At 45.3% G+C, this 22,867-nt stretch overlaps 1 protein-coding gene across 7 annotated transcripts in view; it reads right to left on the bottom strand.

Annotated features, from left to right (window-relative positions):
- The window catches only part of sec23a (Sec23 homolog A, coat complex II component), a 103,912-nt gene extending 88,510 nt beyond the window's left edge, over positions 1 to 15,402 (bottom strand). The window contains exons 1-2 of one of the 7 annotated variants that reach the window (XM_078233759.1): positions 15,266 to 15,381; positions 7,870 to 7,947 (exon numbers count right to left, since the gene is read on the bottom strand). The gene's annotated coding sequence lies outside the window, so the exon portion shown is untranslated. Of the gene's footprint in view, positions 1 to 7,869; positions 7,948 to 15,265 lie in introns of all 7 variants that reach the window. The other 6 variants (XM_078233757.1, XM_078233762.1, XM_078233760.1 and 3 more) reach the window with 6 other exon arrangements.
- Between the last annotated feature and the right edge of the window lie 7,465 nt (positions 15,403 to 22,867).

The following is a 22,867-nucleotide window of genomic DNA, read 5'->3' as shown; positions in this document are numbered from 1 at the left end:
CCTGTTGGACTTTAACCTGGTGTTGTTAAACTTCTTACTAGGATTAGTAACAGGAGGGAGTTAAAGTGGTTAGAAAGAAAGGTGAGAAAGACGGAAAAGTTTTGGCTTCGGGAAGCCTGAGACCAATTAGCCAGGAAAAGAGGGAAGGGTTTCACCAGAACAAAATGATTGGTCGAAGAGAAAATAGTGTGGTGGAGGAATTATTCAAACTAATACAACAGAGGGGATAAAAAACAGATTAAGGAAGGAAAGCAAGAAGAACAATGAATGCAGAAAAGGTAACAGTGTAAAACAGGAAAGTTGCACAGAACAGATCAACCAATATTAGCAAACACCAGCAATCTTGAGCTGCAAATGGACAAAGAACGTGAACTAGAGGTAAAATTTGCTATGGGGAATAATATAAAAGCATTGAAAGAGAAATGATTTAACAGATAAGTTGTTCGAGGTAAAGCAGGGCAAGCTGTTAAGCATTCTTAGTGACAAAATTATGATAGACTATGAAAAAAGGGAAATGTGATGACAAGATTAATCAAATATTTAATCACAAGTCATTAAAAGGAATGATACAATAGTTGAATTTATTTGCTTAGAATTATGAAATAAAAAGGGAATCATGACTCTATTGGGAACATGTACATCAAACGATGGAAAGGAGATAGCGGAAAGTTACATAGCAAAAACATAATATAGAATGATTTTAATTATTCAAAGATAGAGTAAAAGTAATGAAAGTGGGAGCGGCAATTAAACTTTAAAACGGGGGATACTAAACCAAGTTTTATTACAGCTTTCACAGAAGAGTATGAAATTTACAAGAACACGTTGATCAAATAAAACAGCACGACAGGACGGCAACTGCACAACAGGACGTGTTCAAAATCATGCCTTTGCATGTTAGCAAATTTTTAAATGTCTTGGTCAGTTGCAGAAAGTTACATCCCATTGTTTACTGAATAATAATTGTTTTAACAAAAGTCCCCAGAGATGGTTTGAGGTATTTCAGCAAAAACATGTTTGTTAGTAATTGAAACGTCTATTTCTCCTAGGATTTCAAATGGAAATAGTTTATTCAACATATGTTGCCTTTTGGGAATTTATTTATTCTAAATGTGCTCCAGCCCAGGTATGTTTTCTTTGTAACACCTGCTCCTCACAATCTAAGGCCCTAAAAACTCCTGCCAGGTGAAACAAGTATCTCTGTGCACTTCTTTCCATTCAGCATGCAATATTTGGTGCTCACGAAGCCTTCTGACCTGCCTGGGGAGAGTACATACAGATTATATGACTATTATGCAGGACACCTCCATTCAGCCTTCAAGTGTGACCTCGAGTTTCCAGACACTTGCATTTTAATTCTCTACCTTGCTTGCATGCTGACCTCTCTGAAACACTTCATAGGGGCCAAGGGACAATAAAGCTCAACACAAGTTTAAGAAATGGAACCGCATCTTCCAATTAGAGACTTCTATAGCTCCAGGGCTCAATATATCGAGTCCAACAATTGCAGACTGTAACCTGTGCATACATTTTATTTCCTTTACTATTGCAATTTTTGGTTTTATGGTGATTTTCTCTCTTTTTTTTGCTTTCAGTTGGCAGACTGCTGATTATTTGTCATTCAAACCTTTTTCTCTGACATTTTTTTCTTTGTCTCATTAACATAAGAACATAAGAAATAGGAGCAGGAGTAGGCCATCTGGCCCTTCGAGCCTGCCCCGCCATTCAACAAGATCATGGCTGATCTGAAGCGAATCAGTTCCACTTACCCACCTGCTCCCCATAACCCCTAATTCCCTTATCGATCAGAAAACTATCTACCCGTGATTTAAACATATTCAACGAGGAAGCCTCCACCACTTCAATGGGCAGAGAATTCCAGAGATTCACTACCCTCTGAGAGAAGAAGTTCCCCCTCAACTCTGTTCTGAACCGGCCCCCCCTTATTTTGAGGCTGTGCCCTCTAGTTCTGGGTTCCCTTCTAAGTGGAAAGAATCTCTCCACCTCTACCCTATCCAGCCCCTTCATTATCTTATATGTCTCTATAAGATCACCCCTCATCCTTCTAAACTCCAACGAGTACAGACCCAATCTGTTTAATCTCTCCTCATAAGCTACACCCCTCATCTCCGGTATCAACCTGGTGAACCTTCTCTGCACTCCCTCCAAGGCCAATATATCCTTTCGCAAATAAGGGGACCAAAACTGCACACAGTACTCCAGTTGCGGCCTCACCAGTGCCTTGTACAGTTGCAGCAAGACCTCCCTGCTTTTATATTCTATCCCCCTCGCAATAAAGGCCAACATTCCATTCGCCTTCTTGATCACCTGCTGCACCTGCAGACTGAGTTTTTGCGATTCGTGCACAAGGACCCCCAGGTCCCTCTGCACAGTCGCATGATGTAATTTTTCTCCATTTAAATAATATTCCAATTTACTATTATTTCTTCCAAAGTGTCCCTTTGACATTTAATCCCCACCCAACTTTTACACATTTTTCCCGCATATCCCTTTCACTTGCTTTTCCCAGTTCTGAAACAAAACATCCACTCAATTTCATTCTCCCCAGATATCAAATATTTCCATCCTTTTCTTTTACAGATTCCCAGCATCTGAAACATTTTGCCTTTATGATTTTTTTCATACCTGGGTTAACTTAACACATAAAGGTGCATACACACATACAATCATGAGTTAGAAAATTCCAAAACATTATTTCGATAGGAATTTGTGTTTATTTATTGCATACTATTTAAAATAGCCATGACTAACATTTTCATACCTGACAAAACTCATCAATTTTGATTTCAAAGTTTCACTCTCGCCCCACACACACACACTCGCCCTCCTGCCACACACACACACACACTCGCCCGCGACACACACACCCAGCAATACTGGTGTTGGTTGGTTCTAAATCATTAGTTTCGGTGGGATTATCATTTTGCAGCTTGAATTAATATGTTCATGGCTGAAACTGATGGAAGCAATTTTAATAAAACTAAACCAGCCTTCTGGGAAGCCAGCCAGATTCAGTTTAAATGATGGCCTGAATTGAGAGACAATTGAACAAGTAGTAATTCATTAAGAGATATGTTAGAAGGGCTGGAAATGTAATTTGGAACACAAATGTTTACGACTTTGCAATTAAGCATATTATTAACATTTGATTATTTTGAAGTGCTGTGAGGGAAAGGGATTAATGTGGGTTTCTCAGGCCACCAAGCAAAGAGATAACATGAATGTTAACTTTGACTGAGGAAAAGACTGAATGAGCTCTTCTTCAGGGGACCTCAACTCCAGACAATAGACGGCCATGTTGACCAATTATCAGTCGTGACCCAAGCCTACTTCAAGATAATAGACATAGCTTGAGAAGATGCATTGTCATAAGATGTGCGGGTTAGGTTGATTGGCCATGCTAAAAATTGCCCGTTAGTGTCCTGAGATGCGTAGGTTAGAGGGATTAGTGGGTAAATATATAGGGATATGGGGGTAGGGCCTGGGTGGGATTGTGGTCAGTGCAGACTCGATGGGCCGAATGGCCTCTTTCTGTACTGTAGGGTTTCTATGATTCATCATTTCTATGATAAACTAAGGCAATCTGTGTATTGCAGTTCTGAAAGGGCGGCCAGAGGCAAATAGTCAGAGAAAGTCAAGGGAGTGATCTGCTGAGAGCTGTCTTCGAGGTTCTTCAGATTTATTACTTTACAACCTGGTCTGAGAAGGGTGATGAAATGTCTGTTCAATTGTTTATGTTAAGCTTTTCTTTTTTTTTTACATTTTTACATTCTTGAAGTTACAAAGCCAATGCACAGAGTGGACCAGACGAGCCCAATTTCATCTCCTTGTTTGCTCCAAAAACCAAATTTAAATTGAATCCAATTCATGGTCCCCACAAGTGAGACAAACAAGATCCAAGCAGACAACATGAGACATTGCACCCCATCTTGGGCTTGATCTCAGCCAAAGACTGAGAAGCCTGGGAGATCAACCTGATCATTGATTCTCCCCGTCAGGTAAATATCTAAATTAAACTCTCTCCTCCTACTGTTAGTTACTGCTATTTGCTGTTAATTGGCACTTTGCCTGACTAGTTGGATTATTATCCATTAAAAAGGTTTCTGAATTCATCATTTAAAAAGTGTTCTTTCTTGCAATATGGTTATATCACTGGAGCCTTATGTGATTTACAATTGGAGGCGCTATTGCAAACAAGTGAACCCCATATAAAAAAACTTATAAACTTACAATTGATGACCTAAGCAGGACATGACTACGATTGAGCACTTTAGAGATGACACTTGATAACGCTGCATGTTTGGAAACATTTAACTAACAAAAATGGCATTTAAGATGAAGCACAACCTATTTTGTCTCCATACTAAATGAAGCTAGAGAGCTTATTGGAGAAATTTCTGAGCTGCTATGTTCTGAATATTTATTTGTATCAGATGATCGATTGGAAGATGTGATTGATTTTATTCAATCTAAGGTTAACAGTAAAATATGGAAGTTAACAAAATATATGGATCTTTTCGCCTATGGTGCTTATTGCTGAACTGTCAGGAGTGATATTATTATCTGCGACAAACAACAGAGATAATTTGGGCTTGAGGAAGAATTGGAATAGGAGAAACATCTCCATTCAAAACATGCAGAAATACATTTAGAACTGCTTGAATTGACTGTACAGCTGAGTTTCTTATCATGGTGGAACAGTGTTTAGCACTGCTGCCTCACAGCGCCAGGGACCGGGGTTCAATTCCAGCCTCGGGTCACTGACTGTGGAGTTTGCACATTCTCCCTATGTCTGCGTGGGTTTCCTCCGGGTGCTCTGGTTTCCCACGGTCCACAGATGTGCAAGTTAGGTTGATTGACCATTGTAAATTGACCCGAGTGTCGGGGATTAGCAGGGTAAATGTATGGGATTTCTGGGAATAGGGCCTGGGTGGGATTCTGGTCGGTGCAGACTCGATGGGCTGAATTGGCCTCCTTCTGCACTGCAGGGATTCTATGATTCTATGAAAAAGAGAAGTCCATTCAAAGCGGCTAGAACACGAGAGAGAACTCCATTTGAATCGGATAGCAGAGCATTTAAAGCAAATAGAACATGTGAGAGAACTCCATTTAAAACAATCCATGTTAGAACAGCAGATCCATGAGACATTTGTGAAAGGAGAAGATTATAAGCAGAGACTTTTATAAAATGAGGAATAGATCCGTGAGTTAAACTGGAATTATGTGACACACAGGCTGCTTTGAAGGAAGCAAGAGCAGAGATGGACCATTTTCATTGTGAATCAACAATATATGAGTTGGCAGAGTTGAAGAGATGGGATAATTTAATCACTGCAATTAGTCAGGGGAATCCCAATCCAGTATCAGACCTTAAAGTTTGTGCACAATGTGATCAGCCTAACCCACTCTCACCAACTGAGTTTGATCGTTCACATTCAGTATTTACCCCTTCACCCCCTTTAAGATTGAAAATCAAGACAAAAAACAGATTGCAATAATCAGCAAGACAACAGCTGCAGATCCTGATGGACAGACCATAAGACAGGGAAGAGGGGTCAACACCTCTTTTGCATACCAAGATACAGGCTGGTATTCAGGATCTGGGAAAGATTGATGATGGGGGATAATGCCCTAGTTGTGAATAAGTGATGGTGGCGACACGGTGGCACAGTGGTTAGCACTGCTGCCTCACAGCGCCTGGGATCCGGGTTCGATTCCTGGCTTAGGTCATTGTGCAGAGATGGACGTTCTCCCCATGTCCGGGTTTCCTCCAGGTACTCCGGTTTCCTCCCATAGTCCGAAAGAGTGCTGGCCAGGTGCATTGGCCAGACTAAATTCTCCCTCAGTGTACCCAAACAGATGTCAGAGATGTCAGATGACTATCCCTTATCAAGCTTTGCCTCTCCAAGTGGAAATAGATGCTCTCCTTCAGAAGTTTCTCCAATAGTTTCCCTAACACTTGGGTGAGACTCACTGGTCTGTAGCTCCCTGATTTATCTCTACAACCCTTCTTAAATACTGGAACCACATTCGCTGTTCTCCAGTCATCTGGCACCTTCTCCGTAGACAGAGAGGAATTGAAAATTTTGGTCAGAGCATCTGCAATCTCCTCCCTTGCCTCCCACAGCAGCCTAGGGCACAATTCATCAGGACCTGGAGATTTATCCACTATTAAGGCTGCCAACACTTACAATACCCTGTCGTTCTCTATGTCAATTTGCTCAAGAACCTCACAATCTCTCTCCCCGAATTCCATACTCCCCTTTGAGAAAACATCAGTTTCTGAGTCAGGACTATCTGGGGATGTCTGTGAAATGATTAGTGAGAATGGGCTGCTGAAGGGCAAACTTATATTGGAGAAATTAGAAACAGTCAAAGTCATTCACTCTGAAGTAAATACAAAATGGAGATACATCAGGCAGGGTGAATTTGGATTGCAAGATATTGCTTTCGAAGGGACTTGGAGAGATACTGGATAATCTGCAAAAGAACCTGTTTGTATTTGTGTTTGAATGTGATTGTTGAATCGGTTAAAGTCAAAACGCATCAAAGGAGTTTCTTTTCTTTTTGAGTTAAGACCTATTAAAAGTTTTTTGTGTTTCATTCTCTGGGAAAAAGTTGATTTGCTTTTTTAAATTTCCACACAGCTTTTGCATTTTTGAATCTAACTTCTGACAAATTAAGTTGCAGGACATTTTTGATAGGTATGATTTTACATGTGTTAACTCATTGGGCTCCTGACCAGAGTCATAATGAATTTTAGTGTTTTTAACAGATGCCGATAGATCCTTACTTGAGAAAGGATATACTGGCACTGGAGGGGGTGTAGAGGAGATTCACTAGATTGATTCCAGACTTGAGAGGGTTGGCTTATGAGGAGAGACTGAGTAGACTGGGGCTATACTCATTGGAATTCAGAAGAATGAGGTGAGATCTTATAGAAACATAAGTTTATGAAGGGAATCGATGAGATAGAAGCAGGGAAGTTGTTTCCACTGGTGAGTGAAACTAGAACTAGGGGGCATAACCTCAAAATAAGGGGAGGCAGATTTAGGACTGAGTTAAAGAGGAACTTCTTCGCACAAAGGGTTGTGAATCTGTGGAATTCCCTGCCCAATGAAGCAGTTGAGGCTACCTCATTGAATGTTTTTAAGGCAAGGATAAATTTTTGAACAGTAAAGGAATTAAGGGTTATGGTGAGCGGGCGGGCAAGTGGAGCTGAGTCCACAAAAAGATCAGCCATGATCTTATTGAATGGCAGAGCAGGCTCGAGGGGCCAGATGGCCTACTCCTGCTCCTAGTTCTTATACAGTTCAACGTAACAAAGAAAAAATATTCCAGTTCTTTTTAAGTTAAGCAAAGCATACAAAAATATGCACCTGAGTCTCAAGAATGTATTGGCATAATATTGAGATACTGCATAAGCGTGCAGGTATGTCACGTGTGAGGTAACCAACAGAACGTGGGGAAAATCAGCTCAAAAATGGACTGGTTCAAAGGTCTCAGTCATGTGCAACTACTTGACAAATGGCATGACATGGTCAATGTGGTCAGTAGAGTGAGACGACATCTATAATCAAGGCACTGCACATACTCCATAGAGAAACTGTCTTTAAAACAATTAGAATACTATTATGTTCCATGATACTTGGCAAGGGAGTCAAAATAAAATGAATTTAGGATTGGGACAAATGAAGGTTCAAAAGTAATAATACGAAATAAGAAGTATCCACAAATTGAATTCAGTTTTAAAGAAAGAGAGAGCTGGAGAATCTTTAAGTTAACTGCATTTGATTTGGTAGTTAAGACATGAATGCTGAGATGTAAATAACTTAAAATTAGCAATACCTTTGTACGGGATGTTATTGATTGAGATAATCTGTAGGTGGGGATAATCACTGCAGATCAATCACCATCCAGAGTCTTCTAGATTGGTGGAGAAAGGGAAAATTGAAAAGTTGTGTACAGATTGTCCCATTCAATGGGCTAATATGTCACCAACGTGGAAGGCAAAAGTAAAGGCAGAGAAAATAAATGGTACCACATTAATCAGTTAGAAACTGTGAAAGAGTAAATACTACACTTTGCTTTGTTACAGGTTTGCAACTTGATATAAACGGCCTGCTTGGACTTTTCATCAAAGATCAAATTTTTACAAACAGGAAGATTGATCCAGAACCCATGCCACTTCCCAAGCCTGTTCTGTGTTGCAAACCTTGCCATTGTCGGTGGGAGTCTGTGTGGCCAGCGTGGGATTCTAGCTTGGTCCAGTACTGTCTATTGGCATCTTTGATGGATCTCCGTGAATCATATCTGGCTTTCTTGTATAGGTCAGGGTTGCCTGACTTGAACGCCTCCGACCTGGACTTCAGCAGGCAGTGGATTTCCCTGTTCATCCATGATCTCCATTTGGGAAACACGCAGATTTGCTTCTTTGGCACACAGTCTTCTACACACTTACTAATGAAGTCAGTTACTATAGTGGCGTACATGTTCAGGCTGGTCACAGCCTTTTTAAATACTGACCAGTTTACTGACTCTAAGCAGAATGGATCTACCTCGCATTAAGTTGATCTTTCTCTGCACCCTAGCTATGAGTGTAACACTTCATTCAGCACTCTCTCCTTTCCTTCCTTATGTAGTTATGCTTTGTATAGCGTGTAAGAAACAATACTTTTCACTGTATACCAATACATGTGACAATAATAAATCAAATAGATGATGTGACTGGACCAATATTGCCAATTTCATTGGATGCTAATGTAACTATTGTGACAAGACTGTAGATTGTAAAAACTGTGGTTAGACCATAGGTGAAGTTTCCACGTGTCATTTTGATGTTAGGAACCCAGAGAAACTGGCTTGTGGATTCAGTTTAGATCAGTCATCAACTTGCAAAATGTGTTTGCAGAATTGGAAGTATGAGGTCAAAGATCAACATGAGTACATAGGCCAAAGAGTCTATTGCATCACCACAAAGGGTTTATGGATGAAGTATGACAAAAACTACTTTTTGTTTCAAACCACCCTACACACCCTTTGTCCCTGAATTTGAAAGACATTGTCAAAAGAACTGAAGTTTCCCAACAGATGTAGTTAAGATGCAACAAGATAGGAGAGGAAAGAGAAAGGAATTAAGAAACTCGAAGATGAGAAAATGCATTGGTGGGAAACTGTTGTCAATGCAAGCAAATATCCCAGGTTAAGAACTATTTCTACTGTCTTTGTGTTCATAAAAATGATAACCACAATTGTCATCTGTTCATCCATTGTTACCCGAGAGTCCTCACCAAAAAGCTACAAGTTCATAGTTGATTTGGGCAAGAAGTCACTTCTGATCTCCAAGAGAAACCCATGAGATAAATTGAATAGTGAGGAATCAATATATATTATACTCACACCCCATGGACTGCTCGTAGTTTCAAAATCACGAGTTTATCATTTTGTGGTTTGAATTAAAATGTTCTTTGAAATAATTTTAATAAAAATTAAAGCAGCCTTGGAAGCCAGCCAGATTTAGTTCAATTGATGGCCTGAATTGTGAGACAATTAAAGAATAAGTAATGTATTAATAGATATGTTAGAAAAGCTGGAGATGTAATTTGGAACACCAAAGTTTATAACTTTGTAACATTATTAACACTTGATTATTAATACAAACTTTTAAAGTGCTGCAAGAGAAAGGGATTAATGTGTGTTTCTCAGTCCACCATGTAGAGAAAAAACATGTATGTTAACTTTGACTAGGGAAAGACTGAATGAGCCCTTGGCCAAGGGACCTGAGCTCCAGACAACAGACAGTCATGTTGATTACTTATTGGTCAAGACCCAAGCTAATGGGATACAAGGCTCATGGGATACAAGGAGAAGTGGCTAGATGGGTGGAGAACTGGCTTGGCCATGGGAGACAGAGGGTAGTGGTCGAAGGGTCTTTTTCCAGCTGGAGGTCTGTGACCAGTGATGTTCCGCAGGGCTCTGTACTGGGACCTCTGCTATTTGTGATATATATAAATGATTTGGAAGAAGGTGTAACTGGTGTAATCAGCAAGTTTGCGGATGACACGAAGATGGCTGGAATTGCGGATAGTGAAGAGCATTGTCGGGCAATACAGCAGGATATAGATAGGCTGGAAAATTGGGCGGAGAGGTGGCAGATGGAGTTTAATCTGGATAAATGCGAAGTGATGCATTTTGGAAGAAATAATGTAGGGAGGAGTTATACAATAAATGGCAGAGTCATCAGGAGTATAGAAACACAGAGGGACCTAGGTGTGCAAGTCCACAAATCCTTGAAGGTGGCAACACAGGTGGAGAAGGTGGTGAAGAAGGCATATGGTATGCTTGCCTTTATAGGACGGGGTATAGAGTATAAAAGCTGGAGTCTGATGATGCAGCTGTATAGAACGCTGGTTAGGCCACATTTGGAGTACTGCATCCAGTTCTGGTCGCCGCACTACCAGAAGGACGTGGAGGCGTTAGAGAGAGTGTAGAGAAGGTTTACCAGGATGTTGCCTGGTATGGAGGGTCTTAGCTATGAGGAGAGATTGGGTAAACTGGGCTTGTTCTCCCTGGAAAGACGGAGAATGAGGGGAGATCTAATAGAGGTGTACAAGATTATGAAGGGTATAGATAGGGTGAACAGTGGGAAGCTTTTTCCCAGGTCGGAGGTGACGATCACGAGGGGTCACGGGCTCAAGGTGAGAGGGACGAAGTATAACTCAGATATCAGAGGGATGTTTTTTACACAGAGGGTGGTGGGGGCCTGGAATGCGCTGCCAAGTAGTGTGGTGGAGGCAGGCACGCTGACATCATTTATGACTTACCTGGATAGTCACATGAGCAGCCTGGGAATGGAGGGATACAAACAATTGGTCTAGTTGGACCAAGGAGCGGCACAGCTTGGAAGGCCGAAGGGCCTGTTTCCTGTGCTGTACTGTTCTTTGTTCTAAGAAACAGCTTGAGAAGAAGAATCGTCTTAAAACTAAGGCAATATGTGTATATAGCTAAATACAAATGGGCTAATTCTTATTTCATTACTGACTAGTTATAGAACAATTAGCTATTTTCCAACAATTGACTAAGTTGGGCTTTGAATATTTTAAGGTATGCAGGAAGGGTCCCGAGAAACCATTTAGAGTGAGGACAAGCAGTTCTGAAAGGGCGGGCAGAGGCAGAAATTCAGAGAAATGCAAGGAAGTGATCTGCTGAGAGCTGTCTTCGAGGTTCTTTGATTTTATTACTTTATGACCTGGTCTGAGAAGGGTGAGAGATGTCTGTTCATTAGTCAAGTTAAGCTCTCCCCTTTTACTGTTAATACAGCTAATTGCTTTTAATTTGCACTTAAGCTTATCTGACTTGTTACTTTTCTTAATTGTTGATAACATTTCTGAATTCACCATTTGAAAGTGTTCGTTCTTGCCATATGGGCAAGTCACTAGAACGTTATACGATTTACGATTGGAGGGGTTATTGCAAACAAGTGAAACCCATCTAAATAGAAAAAATATTCTGATAACATAAAGAGCCCAGTGAAACTGGGCACCACACACACACACAGAACCAAGTGTTACCAGGCAAAACACACACACACAGAACCAAGTGATACCGGGCAACACACACAAACACCCCAGTGATACCGGGCACCACACACACGCCCACCAGTGATACCGGACACCTCACACACGCCCACCAGTGATACCGGACACCTCACACACGCCCACCAGTGATACCGGACACCTCACACACGCCCACCAGTGATACCGGGCACCACACACACACCCCAGTGATACCGGGCACCACACACACACCCCAGTGATACCGGGCACCACACACACACCCCAGTGATACCGGGCACCACACACACTCGCCAGTGATACCGGGCACCACACACACACCCCAGTGATACCGGGCACCACACACACACACCCCAGTGATACCGGGCACCACACACACACACCCCAGTGATACCGGGCACCACACACACACACCCCAGTGATACCGGGCACCACACACACACACCCCAGTGATACCGGGCACCACACACACACACCCCAGTGATACCGGGCACCACACACACACACCCCAGTGATACCGGGCACCACACACACACACCCCAGTGATACCGGGCACCACACACACACACCCCAGTGATACCGGGCACCACACACACACACCCCAGTGATACCGGGCACCACACACACACACCCCAGTGATACCGGGCACCACACACACACACCCCAGTGATACCGGGCACCACACACACACACCCCAGTGATACCGGGCACCACACACACCCCAGTGATACCGGGCACCACACACACCCCAGTGATACCGGGCACCACACACACACACACCCCAGTGATACCGGGCACCACACACACCCCAGTGATACCGGGCACCACACACACACACCCCAGTGATACCGGGCACCACACACACACCCCAGTGATACCGGGCACCACACACACACCCCAGTGATACCGGGCACCACACACACACCCCAGTGATACCGGGCACCACACACACACCCCAGTGATACCGGGCACCACACACACACCCCAGTGATACCGGGCACCACACACACACCCCAGTGATACCGGGCACCACACACACACCCCTGTGATACCGGGCACCTCACACCCACCCCAGTGATACCGGGCACCTCACACCCACCCCAGTGATACCGGGCACCACACACACACCCCTGTGATACCGGGCACCTCACACCCACCCCAGTAATACCGGGCACCACACACACACCCCAGTGATACCGGGCACCTCACACACACCCCAGTGATACCGGCCACCACACACACACCCCAGTGATACCGGGCACCACACACACACCCCAGTGATACCGGGCACCACACACACACCCCTGTGATACCGGGCACCTCACACCCACCCCAGTGATACCGGGCACCTCACACCCACCCCAGTGATACCGGGCACCACACACACACCCCTGTGATACCGGGCACCTCACACCCACCCCAGTAATACCGGGCACCACACACACACCCCAGTGATACCGGGCACCACACACACACCCCAGTGATACCGGGCACCACACACACACCCCTGTGATACCGGGCACCTCACACCCACCCCAGTGATACCGGGCACCACACACACACACCCCAGTGATACCGGGCACCACACACACACCCCAGTGATACCGGGCACCACACACACACCCCAGTGATACCGGGCACCTCACACCCACCCCAGTAATACCGGGCACCACACACACACCCCAGTGATACCGGGCACCACACACACACCCCAGTGATACCGGGCACCACACACACACCCCTGTGATACCGGGCACCTCACACCCACCCCAGTGATACCGGGCACCACACACACACACCCCAGTGATACCGGGCACCACACACACACCCCAGTGATACCGGGCACCACACACACACCCCAGTGATACCGGGCACCACACACACACCCCAGTGATACCGGGCACCACACACACACCCCTGTGATACCGGGCACCTCACACCCACCCCAGTGATACCGGGCACCTCACACCCACCCCAGTGATACCGGGCACCACACACACACCCCTGTGATACCGGGCACCTCACACCCACCCCAGTGATACCGGGCACCACACACACACCCCAGTGATACCGGGCACCTCACACACACCCCAGTGATACCGGGCACCACACACACACCCCAGTGATACCGGCCACCACACACACACCCCAGTGATACCGGCCACCACACACCCACCCCAGTGATACCGGGCACCACACACACACCCCTGTGATACCGGGCACCACACACACACCCCTGTGATACCGGGCACCTCACACCCACCCCAGTGATATCGGGCACCACACACACACCCCAGTGATACCGGGCACCTCACACACACCCCAGTGATACCGGGCACCACACACACACCCCAGTGATACCGGGCACCTCACACACACCCCAGTGATACCGGGCACCACACACACACCCCAGTGATACCGGGCACCACACACCCACCCCAGTGATACCGGGCACCACACACACACCCCAGTGATACCGGGCACCACACACACACCCCTGTGATACCGGGCACCTCACACCCACCCCAGTGATACCGGGCACCACACACACACCCCAGTGATACCGGGCACCACACACACACCCCAGTGATACCGGGCACCTCACACACACCCCAGTGATACCGGGCACCACACACACACCCCAGTGATACCGGGCACCACACACCCACCCCAGTGATACCGGGCACCACACACCCACCCCAGTGATACCGGGCACCACACACACACCCCTGTGATACCGGGCACCTCACACCCACCCCAGTGATACCGGGCACCACACACACACCCCAGTGATACCGGGCACCTCACACACACCCCAGTAATACCGGGCACCACACACACACCCCAGTGATACCGGCCACCACACACACACCCCAGTGATACCGGGCACCACACACCCACCCCAGTGATACCGGGCACCACACACACACCCCAGTGATACCGGGCACCACACACACACCCCTGTGATACCGGGCACCTCACACCCACCCCAGTGATACCGGGCACCACACACACACCCCAGTGATACCGGGCACCTCACACACACCCCAGTGATACCGGGCACCACACACACACCCCAGTGATACCGGCCACCACACACACACCCCAGTGATACCGGGCACCACACACACACCCCAGTGATACCGGGCACCACACACACACCCCAGTGATACCGGGCACCACACACCCACCCCTGTGATACCGGGCACCTCACACCCACCCCAGTGATACCGGGCACCTCACACCCACCCCAGTGATACCGGGCACCTCACACCCACCCCAGTGATACCGGGCACCACACACACACCCCTGTGATACCGGGCACCTCACACCCACCCCAGTGATACCGGGCACCACACACACATCCCAGTGATACCGGGCACCTCACACCCACCCCAGTGATACCGGGCACCTCACACCCACCCCAGTGATACCAGGCACCACACACACACCCCAGTGATACCGGGCACCACACACACACCCCAGTGATACCGGGCACCACACACACACCCCAGTGATACCGGGCACCTCACACACACCCAGATACACACTCACTCCTGAAGTTCGGGGTGCTAACGGTTGCCGCGAGATTTCTCCGGGACAGGCCCAGGCCACGTTACTGACTGATTTCGATGCCCCTGTTGGTGACGAGTGTAAAAGCAGTCACTTACCGAACCACAGCCGTTGAGCTAATAGCCGAGGCCCCCCGATCCGCCGCGGCCTGAGTTACTGCAGCAACCGGCTCGGCGCCCAGCTGACGCGGTCAATATGGCAGATTCTGCCACGTAGCGGCGCGGGCGGGGCATGAAGCGGAGGGCGGGGTATGAGGCGGAGGGCGGGTCTAGGCCCGATGAGGGGCGGGGCCTGAGTGGGGCGGGGCCATGGGAGCGAGGGGCGCGGCCAGGACCGGAACGCGCTTAGAGGGCGGGGCCTATGCAGTGGGCGGGGCCTATGCAGTGGACGGGCGAGGGGCGTGGTTTGTAATGAGGACGTTACCTGAGGTGGCACCGTGCCGGGGAGCGGGCCACTGGAGAAAGTGTTTGCACACCGGACACCTCAGCCTGAGCAGCTTCTCCCGCCCCTCCCGGGCCAAGGGCAACGCTCCACAGCTGGACCGCTTCTCTACAACCATGTCACATCTGGAGCTTCCCTAATGAATCATTGGACACGTTGACAGGTACTTGATGGGCCGAAGGGCCTCTTTCTGTGCTGTAAAACTGACTCTCTCAGTGAATGTGCCACCAAGTGTCCTTTACCGGGCACTATACATTGAGAAAAGGAACAAAGAACCCACTTCACTTAATGCAGCTCCAATTCTAAACAAGTCAGATAATTCTAAAAAAACAAACTAAATCATAAATAAAAGCAGAAACTGCTGGAAATTGTCAGTTGGCCTGGTAGCAGCTGTGAAGAGAAAAACAGAGTTTCTGCTCGAGGTCAGTGGTTCCCAACATGTGGTCGGGTCCACGAGGGAACTGCAGGTGGTCCATGAGAGAAAGAAATTACGTGACACTTGTATGGATGAACTCTTTTTTGAAGGTAAAGTGAAGTGAAAAGAAATTGCAAAAGCATTCAGCATACTTGGTGCTGTGTTCCAAGGAATCTCAAAGATTGTCACTAAAGTTAAGGCCATATACTGCAGACTTAAGAAAAACAATATGATGCAAGATACCAGAATGAGCTCAGCCTTGACAACTGCGACATTGCCATCGTGCCCAGAACTCATGACATTGCTTATCCGTACACCTCACCTGGTACTGCAGGAAGAGTTACAAAGCCCCGCTCCTGTGTTCTCTCTCACACATGGTTCCTCTGGCTACAGCACTTTAGCTGTGAAGCGCCCGTTTTCCTGCTGGCTGTCCCTCAGAGCCAAAGGGGCATAATCAAACTAAAACCCCACTAGCTGATTCAAAAGGGATGAATGATAAATTAGTGGTAAGTGTGCAGAGCTTTGTGCTGCCAGTGGGATCTTGCATAGTACAAAGAATGTAACCACAAAGAGATTTGACCGAATTTAAGAAACTGTTTATGAAATTGGCAATACAGTTGGAGAATAGAAACGAGAGCTGCAAAGCTCTCCTGATAATAAAGAAATGAGCATGGTTGAAGATACATTAGTGGCCAAGTCCCAAAGGCAGATAAGACTTCCTGTCTATTACTTCCAATGAGTACATACAGGTAAGCAACAAGTCAACACAGCTCATCTTCCTCAACACTGTTGAGCACTCATTGGATCAAAATGTGAGATTGCATAAAGGCACAATGGCGATCGCCATGGGGAACAGCAATGTTGGGTCAAATTATAGATTGTTTTCCAGCTAGAGGAAGTCACCTGAAATAAATATACAGATGAAGCTCATGACAAACCACCCAACGTGTTCGATTTCTTCGCTGCACAGATTGCCTTATAAAATCTGTTTGATACGTCAAAACAGAATGAGCTGAAAGCCGGTCCAGAACAGGCCACAGCAGCCACAATTCCCAAGAACTTCAGTCAACAAATTCCACCTCCAACAGAAACTAAATCTGGCCAATTGACTTGTCATTGTTCAGAATTTGCAGATGGTGATGAAAGGGCCCAACAGCATCAATCTGTGCAAGATGATCAAGGCAGTCAAACAGAGATTCCCAATTTGCAAATAACCTTAAGCAATGATTTTACTGCAGAATCAGTGTCAGTTTTTCACATGCAGGACAAAATAGAAGTGGTGATCAAGAAGAGAGATGTGGGCCAAATAACTTGATAAATCAAATTATGACTTATTTCTGAATCTGTCAGATGTTTTTTGACTACGGCAAAAATGCAGCTTCCAAACAGTGGGAAGCACGGTGTCAGAGGGGGAGTTAGGAGGAAAAGAAGGGGTCATGAAATGTCCTTGGCAGACAGGATTAAGGAGAATTCCAAGGTATTTTCTACATGTTAGGAACAAGAGGGTGGTTAGAGAAAGAGTTGGTCCACTTAAGGACAAAGGAGGGAAATTATGTGTAGAACCAAAGGAAGTGGGTGAGATCCTTAATGAGTCTTTGCATCTGTATTCACAAAGGAGAGGGACCTGTTGATTGATGGTGTCTTGGGGGGCGGGGGGGGGGGGGTGGTGTAAACTCTTTAGAACAAGTCATCATTATGAGGGAGGAAGTGTTGGGTGAATTAAAAAGCATTAAGGTAGACAAATCCCCAGGGCCAGATGGCATCTATCCCAGATTACTGAGGGAGACAAGAGATGAAATTGCTGGGCCTCTAACAGAAATCTTTGTTTCTTCATTGGCCACTGGTGAGGTACCAGAGGATTGGAGGATAGCCAATGTTGTCCCGTTGTTCAAGAAGGGTAGCAAGGATAACCCGGGTAATAGGCCAGTGAGCTTGACGTCAGCGACAGTGAAACTGTTGGAGAAGATTCTTAGGAATTGGATCTATACTCATTTGGAATTGAATGGTTTTAACAGACAGCATGGTTTTGTACATGGGAGGTCATGTCTCACTAATTTAATTGAGTTTTTTGAGGAGATGACAAAGATTGACTGACTTGGAAAGGGTTGTGCATGTTGTCTACATGGGCTTTAAAGACATTTGACAAGGCTGGTGCAAAAGATCAGCGGTGAACGAGCTAGATGGATTCAGAACTGACTTGATGATCGAAGCAGTCACGGGCATTCAGCCTTGGATCTTCAGGTAAGCGTTCTCCAAGGCGGCCTTAACGACACACGACAGCGCAGAGTCGCTGAGCAGAAACTGATAGCCAAGTTCCGCACACATGAGGACGGCCTAAACCGGGATGTTGGATTTATGTCACATTATCAGTAACCCCCACAGCTTGCCTCCTGGACTTGTAGAATCTCACTAGCTGTTCTGTCTGGAGACAATACACATTTCTTTAACCTGTGTTTAATGTTCCCTCCACCCACATTGTCTGTACCTTTAAGACCTGGCTGGCTGTAGGATTCGCATTCTAATCAGTATTCTGCAACTTGATTTTGTCTGTTTGCACTGTTTGAGAGCACATTTCCACTCCATCTGACGAAGGAGCAGTGCTCCGAAAGCTTATGGTATTTGCTACCAAATAAACCTGTTGGACTTTAACCTGGTGTTGTGAGACTTCTTACCGTGTTCACCCCAGTCCAACCCGGCATCTCCACACCACTTGATGATAGAAGACAGAGGTGGAAGGGTGTTTTTCTGAATGGAGGTCTGTAACTCGTGGTGTTCCACAGAGATCAGTGCTGGGATTTCAGCTATTTGTAATATATATATACAAATGACTTGGAAGAAAACGTAGCTGGTCTGATTAGCAAGTTTGCAGTTGATACTAAGATTGGCAGAGTTGCAGATAGTGATGAAGATTGTCAGAGAGTACAGCAGGATATAGATAGACTGGAAAATTGGGCGGAGAAATGGCACATGGAATTTAATTCGGACAAATGCGAAGTAATGCATTTTGGTAGGCCCATTTCAGGTGGGAGCTATAAAATAAATGCTAGAACAATCTGGAGTATAGATACACACAGATCTGGGAGTACAGGTCCACAGATCCTTAAAAGTGGCAGCACAGGTAGAAAAGGTGGTGAAGAAAGCATATGGCATGCTTGCCTTCATCAGATGAGGCATCAAGTATAAAAGTTGGCAAATTATGTTACAGTTGTATAATACGTTGGTTCGGCCACATTTGGAATACTGTGTCCAATTCTGGTCACCACACAACCAGAAGGATGTGAAGGCTTTGAAGGCTTTGAAGGGAGTGCAGAAAAGGTTTACCAGGATCTTGACTGGTATGGAGGATATTAGCTATGAGGAGAGATTGAATAAACTGGGATTGTTCTCCTGGAAAGACGGAGGCTGAGGGGGCGACCTGATAGAAGTTTATAAAATTATGAGGGATAAAAATAGGGTGAACAGTTGGAAGCTTTTTCCCAGGGTAGAAATGACAATTACAAGGGGGCACAAGTTCAAGAAAAGGGGGGAAAGGTTCAGTGGAGATGTCCGTGGAAAGTTTTTTTTAAAAAGAGGGTGGTGGGGCCCTGGAATGCACTGCCAAGTGAGGTGGTTAAGGCAGCTATGTTAGCCACATTAAAGATTCATCTTGATAGGCATTTGAACAAACGCAGAATAGGGGGATACAAGCAGTTGGATTAGATACGTAAAGGTAATCGGCACAGGCTTGGAGGGCCGAAGGGCCTGTTCCTATGCTGTACTGTTCTTTGTTCTGTTTATGGGAAAAGAATGGGATGATGATGATGATGAAATATGCCCAAGTCTCCATTTTTCAGTGGGCAACATTGGAAAATGCATGGGCAGTATATGATAGCAAGATGAAGAACAAAGAAAAATATAATAAAGTCAGCATGGATATCAAGGAAAATTCTGCTTGACCAACCTTAATTAATTTGAGTTGGTAATAGAGAGGGTAGGTTATGCAACTGCTGTAACAGCCTAACTTTGAGCCACAATTCTCGGGTTCAAATCTCACATCAACACTTGGGCACGGGAGATGTGTTTAGGTTAACCTGCAAATCCTCCTGATACACCTTTGGCAGGTGGTAAGAGCTGGAGAGTTACCTGCGCTTGATACTGAGCAGCACCCCTTTGGCTCTAGGCTAATAACCTTGTCCCAGAAAATCAGGCATCAATGGACAAGTGACAGAATGGATTTCTAGCTGGTTTCAAGACAAAGCAGAGTTGGATGACACCAATAAGTGGGGGTGGGGGGGAAAATTGGAGAGAGGTAGTCAATATGGAGGATGGCTACATCAAATTAAAGGAAAACAGTAATAAATTTGCAGAATGGGCAAATTAGAAAATTGAAATTGAGCAAAAACCTATAGTAGTACATTTTGGTAGGCAGAATTGAGAGGTTATCATATGGAATATACACATTTTGATAGGGTAGAGGAACAAAGGGAGCTCGGAGCACAAAAACATCCATCACTAGAACCTGTGTCACTGACTAGCGAGATCATCAAAACAGATCAAGCATGTGGCTTTATTTCGTAGAGTGAAAAGTAGGGAAGTCATTCTAACGTTGTATCAAACTTTGGTTAGGCCACACATTACTGCACGCAGTTCTGGTTGCCCATATAATTATATATATATAAATAAATGATTTGGAGGAAAATGTAGGTGGCCTGATTGGTACATTTGCAGATGATACAAAAATTGGGGGAGTAGCAGATAGTGAGGAAGATTGTCAGAAGATAACAAGATACAAATCAGCTGGAGACCTGGGCCAAAAGATGGCAGATGAAATTTAATCTGGACAAATGTGAGGTGATGAGATTTGGAAGGTCTACTGCAGAAGGCAAGTATACAATAAATTGTAAAGCCCTTAGAAATATTAGTATACAGGAGGGATCTAGCGTGCAGATCCACAGTTCTCTGAAAGTGGCAACTCAGGTGGACAAGGTGGTCAAGAAGGCATATGGCATGCTGGCCTTCATTGCTCGGGGCATCGAGTATAGAAATTGGAAAATCATGTTGCAGCTGTATAAGACTTTGGTTAGGCTGCATTTGGAGTATTGTGTACAATTCTGGTTGCCACACTACCGGAAGGATGTTGATGCATTGGAAAGGGTGCAGAAGAGATTTACCAGGATGTTGCCTGGTTTAGAGGATATGAACCATGAAGAAAGGTTGAACAAACTTGGATTGTTTTCATTGGAGCGTTGGAGGATGAGGGGGGGTGGGGGGGAACCTGATAGAGGTTTACAAGATTATGAAAGGCTTGGAAAGAGTGGTGAGACCTTTTCCCAGGGTTGAAGGGTCAATTACTTGGGGGCATAGGTTGAAAGTGAGGGGGAGAAAGTTTGAAAGAGATGCAAGTGGCAAGTCTTTTCACAGAGGGTGATGAATGCCTGGAACATGCTGCCAGTGGTGGTGGTGGAAGCAGATTCTATAACGTTCAAGAGGCATCTGGATAGATAGATGAATAGGCAAGGAATAGAGGGATATGAACCATATAGAGGCAAGAAAATATTAGAGAGGCATCCGTCAGCACAGACTTGGTGAGCCATAGGGCCTATTCCTGTGCTGTACTGTTCTTTATTATAAAAATAATATAGACACACCAATGAGGGTGCAAAGATGATTTACATGGATGATACCAGTAATGCACATACATACCAGGAAAGGATTGACAAGCTGGGTCTTTTCTTTCTTGAAAAGGACTGAAGGTCCTCAGAACAAAGTACGGTTTTGATAGACTGGATACAGAGACAATGTTTCCTCTTCTGGGAAAGAGCAAAACTAGAGGCCATCAACCTAAGAAAGCTACCAAGAAACTGGCAAAGAAATTCAGAAGAAACCTTTTCACATAAATCATAGTTGGGCAAAGAAGATAGAATCATAGAATCCCTACAGTGCAGAAAGGCCATTCAGCCCATCGAGTCTGCACCGACTCTTCAAAAGAGCATCCCACCCTCTGCCCAATCTCTATAACCCCATGCATTTACTGTGGCTAATCCACCTAATCTACAGATGCGTCCAAGTCCCTTGACCTCATGGCCTACATGGTAGGGACTGAAAATAAGTGGCTGCAATGATAGTAGATGCTTTCAAAGTGGTTTATGGAAGATTCTTCAACTGATTCCCAAGATGAAGAGATTAGCATGAAGGAAGCTTGAGCAGGTTGGACCTATACACACTGGAGTTTAGAAGAATGGGAGGAGACTTTATTAAAACATACAAGATCCTGAGGGGACTTGACAGGGTGAATGCTGAGAGGACATTTCCCCATGTAGGAGAATCTGGAACTAGGGGACAGTTTAAAAGGTAGGGGGTATCCCATTTAAGACAGATGAAGACTTTTTTCCTCTTAGAGGGTGTGTGTTTGGGATTTTTTTTCTGAAAGCAATCGACGGGATCATTTAGTATCTTGTAAAGCAGTTATACTGATTTTTGATCAACAAGGGAGTCAAATGTTATGGGTGACAGGCAAGAAAGTGGAGTTGAGGCCACAATCAGGTCAGCCATTGGATCGTATTGAATGACAGAGCAGGCTTTTGGTTGACTCCGACTCCTAATTTAGATGAGGAAGTATGGGAAGAGGCTGGAGTAAAGTATAAACAGCATGGAGTGGCTGGGCTGCAAGGATATATGGCATAGAAACAAACCAGAGTAATCCAAAAGCAGGGAAGATGCTGGAAATTGAACAAAAACACAAAAGGTTAGAATTATATAGCAGCACTGTTGGCATATGTGAATCCACAAGTTGACATTTTAGATGCAGACTCAAAAAAATGGAAGAGGCAGACAGGTTTACTAACACAAAATCCTCACGTTTGAT

This window comes from Mustelus asterias, chromosome 18 (assembly GCF_964213995.1).
Source record: "Mustelus asterias chromosome 18, sMusAst1.hap1.1, whole genome shotgun sequence".
NCBI lineage: Eukaryota > Metazoa > Chordata > Chondrichthyes > Carcharhiniformes > Triakidae > Mustelus > Mustelus asterias.
The sequence above is the reverse complement of the archived record's forward strand: the minus strand, read 5'-3'. Positions and strand labels throughout refer to the sequence as shown.